The 12,058-nt window shown below is 45.6% G+C and overlaps 1 protein-coding gene across 3 annotated transcripts in view; it reads right to left on the reverse strand.

Annotated features, from left to right (window-relative positions):
* Positions 1–7,383: 7,383 nt before the first annotated feature.
* Positions 7,384–12,058, reverse strand: part of LOC137372801 (riboflavin-binding protein-like) — a 43,481-nt gene continuing 38,806 nt past the window's right edge. For all 3 annotated transcript variants that reach the window (XM_068037079.1, XM_068037077.1, XM_068037078.1), the window contains exon 7: positions 7,384–7,511. The gene's annotated coding sequence lies outside the window, so the exon portion shown is untranslated. The remainder of the gene's footprint in view (positions 7,512–12,058) is intronic.

Consider the following 12,058-nt stretch of genomic DNA (forward strand, 5'->3'; position numbering starts at 1 on the left):
GAGATAAAGAAAGAGGTGGGGGGGGAGGGGGGCAGGAGGAGAGAGATAAAGAAAGAGGTGGGGGGGGGAGGGGGGCAGGAGGAGAGAGATAAAGAAAGAGGTGGGGGGGGAGGGGGGCAGGAGGAGAGAGATAAAGAAAGAGGTGGGGGGGGAGGGGGGCAGGAGGAGAGAGATAAAGAAAGAGGTGGGGGGTGGGGGGGGGGAGGGGGGCAGGAGGAGAGAGATAAAGAAAGAGGTGGGGGGGAGGGGGGCAGGAGGAGAGAGATAAAGAAAGAGGTGGGGGGGGAGGGGGGCAGGAGGAGAGAGATAAAGAAAGAGGTGGGGGGGGAGGGGGGCAGGAGGAGAGAGATAAAGAAAGAGGTGGGGGGGGAGGGGGGCAGGAGGAGAGATAAAGAAAGAGGTGGGGGGGGAGGGGGGGCAGGAAGAGAGAGATAAAGAAAGAGGTGGGGGGGAGGGGGGGCAGGAGGAGAGAGATAAAGAAAGAGGTGGGGGGGGAGGGGGGGCAGGAGGAGAGAGATAAAGAAAGAGGTGGGGGGGGAGGGGGGGCAGGAGGAGAGAGATAAAGAAAGAGGTGGGGGGGGAGGGGGGGCAGGAGGAGAGAGATAAAGAAAGAGGTGGGGGGGGAGGGGGGGCAGGAGGAGAGAGATAAAGAAAGAGATGGGGGGGGAGGGGGGCAGGAGGAGAGAGATAAAGAAAGAGATGGGGGGAGGGGGGCAGGAGGAGAGAGATAAAGAAAGATGGGGAGGAGGAGGAGAGAGATAAAGAAAGATGGGGAGGAGGAGGAGAGAGAGAGAGAGATGGTGGCAGGGGGGAGGAGAGAGAGAGATGGGGTAGGAGAGAGAAAGAGTTGGAGGGAGGGGGCAGGAGAGAGAAACAGATGAAGGGAGGGGGGAGGAGAGAGAGAGAGAGATGGAGGGAGGGGGCGGAGAGTGAGATGGGGAGGGGAGGAGAGAGAGAGCGAGATGAAGGGAGGGGGAGGAGAGAGTTGGAGGGATGGCTTCAGAGAGAGAGGGAGGGAGGGAGAGATGGGGTAAGAGGGAGAGATGGAGTAGGAGAGAGAGATGGAGGGAATTGGGCAGGAGACACTTGAGAGAGAGAGGGATGGAGGGAGAGGGAAGAAGAGGAAGAGAGAGGGGGTGGGAGAGAGGGGGAGGAGAGGAACGGGGAGGGGAGTGGGTGAGATAGAGAGAGAGAGAGGGAAGGGAGGGAGGAGGAGAGGATAGAGGACAGGGAGAGAGGGAGGGCAGGTCGCAGAAGTTTGAATCGTGCCATTTATTTCAACATAAAAGAAATAGAATTGAGACAATGGGAAGAAACAACACCACCAATGAAGGAAATATTTACGACTGTATTACCAATAAGATAATTAGTGACGAGAAAGTCCATTCGGTCTTAATAGTTAATTAATTCAAAGTACTTAACCACCCTTTTATTTGTTAAATGTATCCAGGATTTTCATCATCTTCACTATTACAAAGTCCATTCCATGTGTTAATCGTTCCTGGTATCAGTCCTAAAGTTAACGTTCAGTAAATACTTTAAACATGTTTTCGTTATTCTACTACAATGGCTCAGATTTAGCGAGCAGCAGTCAACAAATACACTTAAAATTACCCACAGACTTTGTGCGCTCGTTGCAACTTGCAGTAATTAGAGTCAGGAAATTAGCTGGTATTACTCTTTTGTCTTTACCATGTATTACTGTAAAAAGACAATCTTATGTCTACGAAACACAAAATGAAAATGTTTCTGTCTTTGTCCCATACCTTCAAATACATAGGTACTATTCCATTAAAGTCTCGTACCAATGGGAGACTTACAATAGGCCATGATGGTGTCCGATACTTTTTTTTGCATATATTAAATTTTTCATTATGCCCTTCAATGGGCCACCCCTGCATCCTTTCGTAGGATTTTTAATCTGTGACGAGGGATGAGTTAAATTGTCGATGTAACTTTAAGATATTTTGCTTTGGTTTCTCTTAAACTCCTATCATATGATTAATAAGTATGATAAAGTAGTGTCAATTGCGAGATGCTAGGCATTGTTAAAGGGATACAATAATGTCCTGATTGGAAAGTCAGTAGATTTACAATTTTCTCAAAGACAATTGCTTTATCAGGTTCCATGTCCAGTTTCATTTGTGCTTTTTCATGGGAGGCTTGCTCAGCAGCAAGGGTATCCCACTCCATAGCACATCTGTATTAATATAGTGGCTTACTCCAGCTATTCTGCATGGACTCACCACTCTTCTCAGTGACCTTAACGTGCTGTCATCCCCAAACCTGAAGCAAGTAGAACTTTCATATTCCTTGACCTTACTTTGATCCTTACGACTGAGTGAATCTAAATCACATTTCAACCAATCCGTTCCACTCACTATGCATGTGCAACCACTATCCAACAAGGCGCAATTAAATGAATCCACAATTAGTACACATTACTGGACTGAAGCTTCTTGTGACCAGTACAATTCCCTCAGACTGAAAAATATTATCTTCCACTTCCAAACCTTCCATGTCATGCATTGCCTCGAAAACCCTGTTGTTCCTTTTTGGACAGTTTACCGCATAATGATATTTTGAATCACATCTGAAACACCTGTTTATAATTCCCCAGGCATTCCTGGGGTTCATTAGTCTGTTATTGTTCCTCCATTCCTGTTGTCTGCCAGAGCTGTCAAAAATCTCTCCATCCTCATATCTTTTGTCTGTAATTCTTCTGCTGTATTGATGCCTGTGCCCCATATCTGAGCAATCTTGAAATACTGTGACCATCTTCTGTGACACCTCAAAATGTTCCATTTGTGCCATGAAGGCTGCTGGAAATGACTGCTTTCCCAGGAATTTTCTTAAAGCATCACACATCTGATTGAAAAGTGTGTCTCTTTCGGAGAATCGAACTCCAGTTAAGACCAGGAGCCTATCCACATGTGACATTTTAGCACAATTGAACAGGGCACTGAACAAAGAATTTCCGCAAGCTTTTATATAGTGTTAAATTCCATGATATATTTCTCTGTTTTTCTAAATTTATCAAAATTTGACATGCCTCATATGCATTTAATAGATCTTTATCAATTTTATTCATAATGCTTAATAGAAGCTCCAAACTTTCTTCAGTTTCCAACTGACAGATCGCTAGTTCACAACTACTTTGCACCTGGTCTTACTTTCATTAGGAATCAACAGTGCCAAGGCCATATCTTTTTAGTTTAGAGATACAGCACTGAAACAGGCCCTTCGGCCCACCGAGTCTGTGCCGACCATCAACCACCCATATATACATAATCCTACACTAATCCCATATTCCTACCACATCCCCACCTGTCTCGATATTTCCCTACAACCTACCTATACTAGGGGCAATTTATAATGGCCAATTTACCTACCAACCTGCAAGTCTTTTGGCTTGTGGGAGGAAACTGGAGCACCCGGAGAAAACCCACGCAGACACAGGGAGAACTTGCAAACTCCACACAGGCAGTACCCAGAATTGGACCCGGGTCGCTGGAGCTGTGAGGCTGCGGTGCTAACCACTGCGCCGCCCCAAATCTTGTTTTCTTTTCAGTAAGGACATAACCCATGTCCACATATCTACTTCATTTTTCTATTAGTCATAAGGTTCAGATTTAGAGAACATTGGTGGGAAATCGTACATCAACACTTTACATTCGGTTTCAGCCATTCTTCTCAAAAGAAACTCAAATTACAAGCTTCTGTCTGAAAAAAAATTCTTACTTTCCAATCTTCACCTTTAGGCAACCATCCTCTGTTACCATGTTAAACAGATCCAAACCAAATGGTTAAGAATGAAACGAGACACAGATCCTTTTCTTGATAGTCAGTTTATTCACAGAATGCAGCTTTACATATCCCTGCCTCCTGCCTTCCTCCCCCGTGTCCCAGCAGACTCTCTTTATATCCCCTCTAAATCCTTAATTAAACAATGCCCTTCACCTGGGTATCTTTAACATCATAATTAACCTATCATTAAAAAAACATAGAAAAATAGGAACAGGAGTAGGCCACTTGGCCAATCAATACGATCATGGCTGATCATCCAAACTCTGTTTCGCTCGGAACTTCCTGTTCCCGCTTTCTCCCCGTATCCCTTGATCCCTTTAGCCCTAAGAACTATATCTAACTCTTTGTTGAATATATTTAATGATTTGGCCTCAACTGCTTTCTGTGGTAGAGAATTCCACAGGTGCACCAGTCTCTGGGAGAAGAACACCCACCTGAGGCCCAGGTCAACGTTGGATCCTGGACTAGGTGAGTGATGGCGGGAGGAGGTTGGCAGGGTGGTGCTTGCAGGGGCGAATGGTGTAGGGGGTTTGGCAGCAAGGGTTGCTCTCAGCAGGCCTGCCCTTCCCAATGCCAGGTCCCTTGATCAGGCACTGAGTGCCTTGGAACAAGGACCCCACCCTGAGAGCTGGCAAGCAACCTCGCACAGGTTTGCATGTCGTGCTCCCTGTACCAGCGGTGGCGGGAAGGGACCCTTAATTGGTTATTTATTGCCCTTTAAGTGCCTCAATTGGCGGTAGGGTGGGAATGCCGTCCATTGACCTACTTGCCATGAACTTAATCGGGGTAAGAGGCAGGAATATGGCGGGTTCCCCACCCACCACCATCTTGCCCGATTAAATGCCCTCCCCTCCTCCAAACTCGCCATGGGGGAGAGCATAAAATCCAGCCCTGCCTTTTAACCTGAAAATGACTAGTTACATACGAACATACAAACATATGAATTAGGAGCAGGAGTAGGCCACTCGGCCCCTCGAGCCTGCTTCACCATTTAATAAGATCATGCTTTATCTGATTGTAACCTCAACACCACATTCCCGCCTACCCCCCCAATAACCTTTCACCCCCTTGCTTATCAAGAACCTATCTACCTCTGCCTTAAAAATATTCAAAGACTTTGCATCCAATGTCTTTTGTGGAAGAGAGTTCCAAAGATTCATGACCCCCTGAGAAAAAAATACTCTCCTCATCTCTGACTTAAATGGGCAACTCCTTATTTGTAAACAGTGACCCCCTAGTTCTCGATTCTCCCAAAGGAGGAAACATCCTTTCCACATCCACCCTGTCCTGACCACTCAGAATCTTATATGTTTCAATCTAGTCATCTCTTTAGTAAGTTTGCGGACGACACAAAGGTTGATGGAGTTGCGGATAGTGATGAGGATTGTCAGAGGATACAGCAGGATATAGATCAGTTGGAGACTTGGGCGGAGAAATGGCAGATGGAGTTTAATCCGGACAAATGTGAGGTAATGCATTTTGGAAGGTCTAATGCAGGTGGGAAGTATACAGTAAATGGCAGAACTCTTATGAGTATTGACAGGCAGAGAGATCTGGGCGTACAGGTCCACAGGTCACAAAGTGGCAACGCAGGTGGATAAGGTAGTCAAGAAGGCATACGGCATGCTTGCCTTCATCGGTCGGGGCATAGAGTATAAAAATTGGCAAGTCATGCTGCAGCTATACAGAACTTTAGTTAGGCCACACTTAGAATATTGCGTGCAATTCTGGTCGCCACACTACCAGAAGGACGTGGGCGCTTTGGAGAGGGTACAAAAGAGGTTTACCGGGATGTTGCCTGGTCTGGAGGGCATTAGCTATGAGGAGAGGTTGGATAAACTCGGATTGTTTTCACTGGAACGATGGAGGTGGAGGGGCGACATGATAGAGGTTTACAAAGTTATGAGTGGCATGGACAGAGTGGATAGTCAGAAGCTTTTTCCCAGGGTGGAAGAGTCAGTTACTAGGGAACTTAGGTTTAAGGTGAGAGGGGCAAAGTTTAGAGGGGATGTGCGAGGCAAGTTCTTTACACAGAGGGTGATGAGTGCCTGGAACTTGCTGCCGGGAGAGGTGGTGGAGGCAGGTACGATAGCGACGTTTAAGAGGCATCTTGACAAATACATGAATAGGATGGGAATAGAGGGATACGGTCCCCGGAAGTGAAGAAGGTTTTAGTTTAGACAGGCATCAAGATCGGCGCAGGCTTGGAGGGCCGAATGGCCTGTTCCTGTGCTGTACTGTTCTTTGTTCTTACTCTTCTAAACTCCAGCGGATGCAAGCCTAGTTCTGATGAAGGGTCACTGACCTGAAACATTAACTCTGCTTCTCTCTCCACAGATGCTGCCAGACCTGCTGAGTATTTCCAGCAATTCTTGTTTTTATTTCAGATTTCCAGCATCTGCAGTATTTTACTTTTATTTTGGGGATACAAGCCTAACCTGTCCAACCAGGTTAACTCATTCAAATAATGAACTGGATAAATATCTGACTAGGAATGGGATGAAAATTGGGAAAACAGGGACTCAAATTATATTTAATTTTTAAATAAATTATGAAAGGTCGCAGACCTGAAACGTTAACTCTGCTTCGCTCTCCACAGATGCTGCCAGATCTGTTGAGAATTTCCAGCACTTTCTGTTTTTATAACTAAAATTATAAATAGTCTGTGGGCTGCAAGACAGAGTGAAGTGTTTCTGGAGGGAAATATGCTGGGTTTGAATCGTGGAGATGGGTGAATATTCTCAGGGTTGTTGTTTATCTTTAGAAAACAGGGAGTAATGTAGGACTGTGCATTTGGAGGTTAAATTGGGGGTCAATTTCAGTTTGCAAGTTGAGCCAGAACTCTCAGGGACTACACATCTGTAGCAAAATCTTGGTAAATGTTCAGTTTCTGGAGCACAGCAATGAAGAAATGTACTCCCCATAGTAGAGACCCATGATAAACACTCAATTTCTGAAGTGTGCCACAATGCATTATGGAAAATGCATTTTTCTATACCCACTGATTCAATCCTGTTGTGTTCAAGTGCGTTTATAATTGTACATTCGCCAATCTGTTAGCCAGTTCCTTTTCACATGCACACTTTCGAGGGCAAAAGTGAAGTTATGTTTTAAAAGACTTGAGCACAAGTCCTGTGGTGTAACCCTAAGACGTGGCTGGAGATGAGTGCTACATTATGTAATGCCATAATTAGATTTACTTTTCCCCTTTATTTTAAATTTTTGTTCCCTGCCCCTAAGATAAGATGGGGAAAATTTAAAATTCAAAAGGTAGGTTTTTAAACAGGTTATGAGGATTTGTATCCTGGTCTTGATTTGATGACAGGAAGGATATTTGATCCAGTAGTCAAGTAAGCTGCATTTGAACAGTTTGATATATTTTCCAGTTCACGGAACTTCAAAAAGTTGAGGCAGTGTTAAGAATAGGAGTTTCATCAAACATTGGAGAGAGCGAATTTGGCTGATACTGATATAGATCAGATGGAATTTCAGATAGTATCACTCTCAGCAATAAAACAAGATACACATCCTGTATCATTGTCCCAAAACCTGCAATGAACATCAAAAAGACAATAGTAGTGAAAAGTTTTTAATTTTTCCAGACATTTTATATTTGACAAATTTATCATATAGTTTGTTTAAAACATTAAGCCTGTTTCTTCAAGTAACTCCGTGATCAGAAGTATCTTCAGTTCTTTACAGCACTATGAGTGAAAGATAGAAAGTTATGAGTACCATTATTCTGAAATAATAATGTAGATTGGAAAGAAACTCATTTAACAGATATAAAATTAAACAAAAATAGCCAAAAAATGTGGTTTGATTGAGAAGTATAAGGCTAGCAGAAGGTTGTGATTTGATGTCCCTGAACTATTTCACACTTCAGCTCACTTCTCTCAGTTCACACTTTAGCTCACCTCTCCCAGGGAGGCAGTGGCAGTAGTGGTAATGTCACTAGACTGATAACCCAGCGCCCCAGGCTTATCCTCTGGGGACATGGTTTCGAATCCGACCATGGCAGATGGAGGATATTTGAATTCAATTAATAAATCTGGAATTAAAAGCTAGTCTAGTGATGACCATGAAAACATTGTTGATTGTTGTAAAAAAACCCATCTAGTTCACTAATGCCCTCTCAGGAAAGAAATCTGCTGCCCTTACCTGGTCTGGCCTACATATGACTCCAGACCCACACCAATATGGTTGACTCTGTATCAAAAACCGTTACAAAGCCTAAGGAAAAGGAATGAAATTGGATGGACCACCTGGCATCAACACAGGCACTGGAAACAACAACAGCAAACCCAGCCCTGCAAAGTCCTCCTTACTAACATCTGGGCGCTTGTGCCAAAAATGGGAGAGCTGTCCCACAGACTAGTCAAACAATATCCTGACATAGTCATACTCACAGAAGCGTACCTTAAAGACAATGTGCCTGACAAAACCATCACCATCCTGGGTCTGTCCACCAAAGGTTGTGGCACAGTGGTACACGGTTGGGAGGGAGTTGTCGAGGGAGTCCTTAACATTGCCTTGGGCCCCCATGAGGTCTCATGGCATTAGGCCAAACATGGACAAGGAAACCTCCTGCTGATTACCACCTACTGCCTCCCCTCAGCTGATGAATCAGTGCTTCTCCATGTTAAACACCAATTGGAAGAAGCACTGAGAGTAGTAAAGACACAGAATGTACTCTGGGTGGGGGACTTCAATGTCCATCAACAAGAGTGGCTCGGTAGTACCACTACTGGTCAGGTCATAGCCGCTAGACTGGGTCTGCAGCAAGTGGTGAGGGAACCAACAAGAGGGGATAAACCTACTTGACCTCGTCCCCACCAATCTACCTGTCACAGATGAATCTGTCCATGACAGTATTGGTTGGAGTGACCACCGCGCAGTCCTTATGGAGACAAAGTCCCGACTTCACATTGAGGATACCCTTGATCGTGTTGTATTGCACTACCAACGTGCTAAATGGGATAGATTCAGAACAAATCTAGAAGCTCAAAACAGCAGAATTATATTCAACCTGTTACGACCAGGTGAGAAAGGGGTCTAGGGTTTCCTCTCAGCCTTCACCTGGTCTTACCGTAACAGGGTTTAATTTTAAACACACCGTTTTTTAGCTCCCCCTTGGAGAATCCTTGTTCACTGCTTTCTAATTATTAGGCAAAGAATCTGCCTAGCCAGGCAGATATTCTTAGGTTTAAAGAAAAAAGATTGAACTTTATTAAACTTAAACTCTAATTTGGTTAACGTGATACACACATGGGGATAGAGGCAGAAAAGAGCTGAAGAAATAAAGTGGAAAAGTTTGAGGCAATATCTGAAGATGGTTTTGGTTACTGTTCTTCGAGCTCGCTGTAAAGTCCTTGATTGTAGGTAGGCCTTGCTTTTCGTTGGGGCCTAGTATTCTTCTTAAACCTTGTTCGATGTAGGAGACTTTTCTCTCTTGAAGTTCATGTGTCCTCAGTGGGTCCAGAGGCTTGTGAGAAAGAGATGGGAGCAGACAGGAGAGGTCTTCTCATTCCAGGAGCAAACAGTCTTTGAGTTCAAAAACTCTGTGGCTGGTTCAAAAAACCCTGGACCAGCCAGTTAGTCATGTGACCAGCTGGTTTAACCAGTCCTGGCTTTTGTGGATTGTATCACCTTAGCAGTCTCTGGAAAGCTCTTCCTTACACCTTCAACGTCTGGTGATCAAAATCTATTGTGGGTTGAATATGTCAGGGAATGGTCCTTTTGTCTCCACAAGCACTGTCTATTAGTTTGCAATTTTTTTCAGCTAAGTGTCTGGCAGCTCTTGTAACAGGCCTGCTCTTCTTTCCAGCAAGTTTAAAATCAATGTTCATATGACAAAATTAATATGCCTCATTCTTGGCAGGTTGGGGCCTGCATGACAAACCACAATCTGTAACCTCATGGCCTGGCATATCCCCCACTCTACCATTACCATTCAGCTGGGGGACCAACCCTGGTTCAATGAAGAGTGTAGGACGGAATGTCAGGAGCAGCTCCAGGCATACATAAAAACGAGGTGCCAACCTGGAGAAGCTACAAGCCAGAACTACTTGCATGCCAAACAGCATAAGCAGCATGCAATAGACAGGACTAAATGATCACACAACCAACCGATCAGATCTAAGCTCTGCAGTCCTGCCACATCCAATTGTGAATGGTGGTGGGCAATTAAATAACTGACAGGAGGAGGAGGCTCCACAAATATCCCCATCCTCATGATGGGGGAGCCCAGCACATCAGTGCAAAAGACAAGGCTGAAACATTTGCATCCATCTTCAGCAAAAAGTGGCAGAAGTACTGAGTGGATGATCCATCTCGGTCTCCTCCTGAGGTCTCCAGCATCACAGATGCCAGTCTTTAGCCAATCCAATGTACTTCACATGATATTAAGAAACAGCTGAAAGCTGAATGGGTCCTGACAACATTCCAGTAATGATACTGAAGACTTGTGCTCCAGAACTGGTCACGCCCCTAGCCAAGCTGTTCCAATACAGCCACAACACTGGCATCTACCTGGCAGTGTGGAAAATTGCCCAGGTATGTCCTGTGCACAAAAGGCAAGACAAATCCAAACCGGCCAATTACCACCCTAACAGTTCTACTCTCAATCATCAGCAAAGTGATGGAAGGGGTCGTCGACAGTGCTATCTAGCAGCACTGACTCAGCACTAACCTGCTCACTGACGTTCAGTTTGGGTTCTGCCAGGGCCACTCAGCTCCAGATCTCATTACAGCCTTTGTCCAAACATGGATAAAAGAGCTAAATTCCAGAGGTGAGGTGAGAGTGACTGCCCTTGACATCAAGGCAGCAGTTGATCGAGTATGGCATCGAGGAGCCCGAGCAAAACTGAGGTCAATGGGAATCAGGGGGAAAACCCTCCGTTGGCTGGAGTCATACCTAGTGCAAAGGAAGAAGTTGTGGTTGTTGAATGTCAATCATCTCAGTTGCAGGACATCACTACAGGAGTTCCTCAGGGTAGTGTCCTAAGCCCAAATATCTTCAGCTGCTTCATCAATGACCTTCCCTCCATCGTAAGGTCAGAAGTGATTGCATAATGTTCAGCACCATTCGCGACTCCTCAGATAATGAAGCAGCCCATGTCCATATGCAGCAAGACCTGGAAAACATCCAGGCTTGGGTTGATAAGTGGCAAATAACATACACACCACACAAGTGGCGCAGTGGTTAGCACTGCAGCCTCACAGCTCCAGCGACCCAGGTTCAATTCTGGGTACTGCCTGTGTGGAGTTTGCAAGTTCTCCCTGTGTCTGCGTGGGTTTTCTCCGGGTACTCCGGTTTCCTCCCAAAAGACTTGCAGGTTGGTAGGTAAATTGGCTATTAGAAATTGCCCCTAGTATAGGTAGGTGGTAGGGAAATATAGGGACAGGTGGGGATGTGGTAGGAATATGGGATTAGTGTAGGATTAGTATAAAATGGGTGGTTGATGGTCGGCACAGACTCGGTGGGCCGAAGGGCCTGTTTCAGTGCTGTATCTCTAAACTAAACTAAAACAAGTGCCAGGCAATAACCATCTCAAACAAGAGAGAATGTAACCATCTCCCCTTGACGTTCAATGGCATTACCATCACTGAATCCCCCACTATCAACATCCTGGGGGGGGGTCACCATTGACCAGAAACTGAACTGGACCAGGCACATAAATGCAGTGGCTAAAATAGCAGGTCAGAGGCTCAGCAATCTGTGCCGAGTAATTCACCTCCTGTCTCCCCAATGCCTGTCCACCATCTACAATAAAGTCTGGCTCGGGTATAAAATTAAAACTCGACCCAAGCCCAACCCGACCACAGCTAACCCGAACCCAACCCGAGCCTGAGCCCTTTAATGTTTTTCGTACCCGACCCGACATGAATCCCATTCATCTGTTCTGGCAGCAGGCTATTCCTGCAGCTGGAGTTGTGGGGAATCATGGGTAAGCCTGATCCCGTGACTTTCCCGAAGCAGTGTCCGGCCTGACCTGACCCGAATGCTGGACTCGGAATTTCGACCTGACCCGACCCGAACCTGGCACATGTCTAGTTGGGTTCGGGTTGGGTAGCCAGGCTTTAATCTGCAAGGCACAAGTCAGGAGTGTGATGGAATACTCTCCACCTGCCTGGATGGGTGCAGCTCCAAGAACACTCAAGAAGCTCGACACTATCTAGGACAAAGCAGCCCGCTTGATTGGCACACCATCCTACAACATTCAACATTCACTCCCTTCACCACCAATGC

This window comes from Heterodontus francisci, chromosome 8 (genome assembly GCF_036365525.1).
Source record: "Heterodontus francisci isolate sHetFra1 chromosome 8, sHetFra1.hap1, whole genome shotgun sequence".
NCBI classification, from domain to species: domain Eukaryota; kingdom Metazoa; phylum Chordata; class Chondrichthyes; order Heterodontiformes; family Heterodontidae; genus Heterodontus; species Heterodontus francisci.